Below are 4,540 nucleotides of genomic sequence, written 5' to 3'. Positions count from 1 at the left end.
ATTGGCCTTCACATGTGACTTGCATTATTGACGGAGTTTTACTAGAGAAACTATATGACAGTGAGGTTAGTGCCTGGTCTTGCTGTATGACCTGTTGTATTGATAAACTGATATAAAGCGACTTGTCTTAAATATCAACCTTCGCTGATATGCTTGTATCTTCACTGCTGCAGTTCTTTGCTTTGTAATACTGAGCATGAAATTTACGGAGATAACAGCTCTATAATCACTTGAAACAGTGACAGGTTTTTGCTTTGATATTGTTCAGGTTCCATTTTCCAGATTAGGCTGGACTTATACATTGCATGGCCTAATTTTCCTGTAGACAGTTGGGTTTTCATGTGTTTTTATTGGAAAGATGATCCTGATGTGGGTGATGAGATGACCCATCAATCATAACAACACCATAAATCCCCCATCCCTGATTTAACAATTTTTTTTTTTTTTTTTTTGTTTTTGATTAATAAATATGTGTTTTGTGGGTAAATTTATGACAACTTTGTTGGACCTAAGTTTGAATAAAACTTTTTAAGTGATGTTTTTATGTATCCCATATCTAGATGCCGGTCCCAAGCCTATATGGTGGATCGCAACTTCATCAACCTCTTCAACCTCTTCACAATAATGTTGCTAAGATCAAAGTTGTGGTATGTCTATTTGATACTGTCAATCAGAATGCTTCTGTTACTCTTTACTGTGTGGTGAATGGTAGTTTTGATTCCTTGGACAATTGCAATACCATCTAGATTAGTCAAGGTTGTCAGCTGTGTATTTTCTACACAAACTTCAAAATGCAGGTGTATATTACAGGACTACTGCATAGAAGTAGACCATGCATTTGTGCTATGTTTAACCGCCTACTTTCTTGTGATAATAATGCTAGTGATAATTTTCACTGCAGGTGCGCAAGAGACCACTAAATAAGAAGGAAATAGCAAAGAAAGAGGAAGATATTATTACCATAGAACCAACTTCCAATGCTCTCACAGTTCATGAAACAAAACTGAAAGTGAGTACATAATGCTGGGTCTCTTTCTGTGTAGGCATTTGTGGTGAGGTCAATATGTAGATGGGATTTTTTTTCTTGTCTATTCTGATTTGGTCATATGATTGTCTAAGCCCCGTTCATACTTACCTGCACAGCTACCTTTACCCCTTTTATTGAATTCTTGGTGGGACTGTGGTGACGTTTTGTGGAGACTAATGAACTTATATTAGTAAATACCGTGAAAGTTTAAGATAGCTGAACTTGTGTTTAGAAGTTAGAACTTAATTGTGAGGAATGTTTTGAATGCCTAAGTAGAAAGGAGATATGGTGGCATGATTTCTGCCTTATATATATATATATATATATATGAGCAAATGACATGGATTTGTTGTTTTTAAGTCTGTATCTGAAATTGGAACTGAAAGTGGGAGAGTCTTGAATGCCTAAAGTAGAAAGAAATGATTTTAGAAGTTTTCTACTCTAATTGTGGCAGTATCTGCCAGTTGGACTCATTGTCCAAACCTTAAACTATATTCTGGAGCTGAAATTCTATATCTGATGAATGGGCTCTGTGACCTGATTTCTACCAAAGTCTAATTCGCCACTTTCTGCAGGTTGACTTAACAGAATATGTTGAGAAACATGAATTTGTTTTTGATGCTGTGCTGAATGAAGATGTTTCAAATGATAAAGTGAGTAAATGACAAGACTTGGCTTACGTTACAATAATCACTTAGCTAGATTCACTAGTTCTCTTATTTCTACCGTAGGTATACTCCGAGACTGTGGAGCCAATAGTTCCACTAATTTTCCATCGAACTAAAGCAACCTGCTTTGCATATGGGCAAACAGGCAAGTTGTTTAGGTATTCTTAATTAAAAAAAGTATATGTAGATCATATATTCATATGAGATGCTTACTGTTTGATATTTACAAACAGAAAATAATTTCTCTCCACATTTAGCCGTATAACTGCATTTATAAAGATTTCTATGCGAAAGGTTTGACAGCATGGGAAATTAATGTCTTGTTATGTCTTTCCTTGTGCATGGGACATGCTATATGTTTTGAACAAATAAAGATGACTTTTTCTTTTTCATATATTGTGCATTGACTTGGTTCTGTTTCCCAATTGTTGTTCTTCTTTTCTTCTGCCATATTATCTTGCATCGGCTTAAGTTGATCATATTTGCTTGTTCTTCTTTGTGTTATTGATTCTTGATCTCCCAAGTTGCCTTGTAGTGACTGATTCTATCTAGAAATTTGTAATTATTGTAATTATTATTTGCAAATTGAAGTTCCAAGAGAACTGAAGGCTGAATTGTTTCCACATTACATGGATAGGGATAATTCTTTCAATTCAACATCAATTTTGGGTTTAATTTCTGATACGGTTAATAAATATCAAATAGAAGATCAGTCCATGAAAGGTGAGGATTCTTTTGAGAGAAGTTAGTTCCTTTCTTTTCTTGTGCCATTCAGAGAGCATCATGTAACAAGCATTGTAATATGTTTTCTGTGCACCATTCAGAAGTTTGGAAACTTCCATGTTTTGATGTTGAAGTCCCTGAAGCCTGCATGGAAAAATGGAAGGAACACTATGAGCAGTATGGGCAGGACATGTTTTGTGTTGGATGTTGTTTCCTATGTATCAGTAGTGTAATAGGTAGGTTTGATATTTTATTTTACATGCACTAGCTTAACTTTTGGTTGAATGTTGATTATCTACCAATATAAAAATATTGATTATATTGTCTTTCTTGGACATGTAAACTTGCAGCAACTATATGACCTTGGATGCCGTAAAATGATGGTAGTTGGTCTTCCTCCAATGGTAATTCTAAATTTTACGGTTATAGTTGCTACAGTGCTTGGCCTTCTTCTCATGAGAGGAAACTTATATATATAGCTATGTTTAGTATTTCATATGGACAACTTATAATATAGTGTGTTGCCCACCAGGCTTTGTTGAAACTTCGAAAGGGTGCTGTGGTACCGGGTACGTGGAGGCCGGAACCTCTTGTAATTCAATTACTCCAACATGTGAGAGGGATGCACGATACTTATTTTTTGATTGCATCCATCCTAGTGAAGCGACCAATCACTACATTTCTAAAAACATTGTAAAACAATACATTCCTAAGTTGTTATAGGAAATACAGCAGACTGTCAAAGTAAGAGTTTTATAATTTAGTGATATAATTTGTTGTAATCCAAGTTAATCTTTCCTTTCTATTGTTGTAATTATTGAGTTATTAAGGGTGCTCGATGAAATCTTTGTATTTAATTTTGCTATTGTGTCACTAGCAATTCGTTGTGCCATGTCATGCAAATTAATTTTTCTTCTTCACTTTTTAGCTATTTAATTTCCCAGTTTACGGAAAAAGCTCTTTTTTTTTTTTTTTTTTTTTTTATTTGTAGAAAAATGTCCTTTTTACAACAGGGAAAAAAATGGCTTATTAAATTAGTGAAAGAGTATCCCTCTCATATTCTCAGTCAGACTTGAGATTGAACCAAAGACATTTTTAGGATTGGCATAGCAATTCACCACCACTTTTTGGTTTTTTTTTTTTTTTTAAAATGACCTCTCTTTTTAATACCACCGAGCCATACGAGCCCAGTGGGCTTGGGTACTGCAAACAGTACTCGAGTTCACTGGGTTCGGGTACCGACGCAAGAAATTTTTTTTTTTAAAAAAACGTGGACACACCATACCCGAGTCCAGTGGGCTCGGGTACTTCAGATAGTACTCGAGCTCACTGGACTCGGGTACCGAGTGCACGAATTTTTTTTAAATGAGGACTTCTTTACAATTTACATCGAGCCGTACTCGAGTCCAATGAACTCGGGTACTTATAACAGTACTCGAGTCCAGTGGGCTCGGGTACAAATGCTAGTTTTGAAGTCCAGTGGGCTTCAGGCAGTACTCGAGCTCACTGGACTCGGGTACTTCAGATAGTACTCGAGGTCAGTGGGCTCGGGTACCTTGCAAGCATTTTTTAAAATGTGGACTTTCTTTAAAATTTTACACCGAGCCGTACTCGAGTCCAGTGGGCTCGGGTACTTCTAACGGTNTAATGAAAATTGGGCAATGATGGCATTATCCTTAGAAAGAGCATGTAATTCAGTAACTTATCACTATGTTTAGCTATTTGATTACATGAAATTTCAGGTCAATTGAGCCGCAAGTGAAAGGAAAAGATTTACTCCGACTGCGATATTGCTTTAAGTCCTTTCTCTTTTGGGTTTGTTTTCTACTAAATTATCTCTATCTCTATCTTTATCTTTTTTATAATTCTTTTGTTAGCATTGTATAGATTTTCATTATTAACATAATAAAGTGCTGCATTAAAGTTACCTAATATATGTGTTAGATGAAGATGATGCTGCCAGTTTTATTTTTGTGTAGCAATTGGTTATATGATTTTATTCCTAGATCACAAATTTCATGTCTTTCATAGAAATTGCAAAAATCATCCTGAGTTTGAATCACATTTATAAGCCCTAGAAGTGTTTTATGTCTCTTGATATTACTCAAGCAAATGATATTTT

The 4,540-nt window shown here is 35.3% G+C and overlaps 1 long non-coding RNA gene across 1 annotated transcript; it reads left to right on the top strand.

The window, feature by feature from the left end:
* Window positions 1-2,523: 2,523 nt before the first annotated feature.
* On the top strand, window positions 2,524-3,221 carry LOC136069367 (uncharacterized). Its single transcript, XR_010630610.1, has 3 exons — window positions 2,524-2,654; window positions 2,769-2,822; window positions 2,951-3,221. It is a non-coding gene; the product is annotated as an uncharacterized LOC136069367 (long non-coding RNA).
* Window positions 3,222-4,540: the final 1,319 nt, after the last annotated feature.

Source organism: Quercus suber, unplaced genomic scaffold (assembly GCF_002906115.3).
Source record: "Quercus suber isolate HL8 unplaced genomic scaffold, Cork oak 2.0 scaffold_165, whole genome shotgun sequence".
Taxonomy (NCBI): Eukaryota; Viridiplantae; Streptophyta; class Magnoliopsida; order Fagales; family Fagaceae; genus Quercus; species Quercus suber.
The sequence above is the reverse complement of the archived record's forward strand: the minus strand, read 5'-3'. Positions and strand labels throughout refer to the sequence as shown.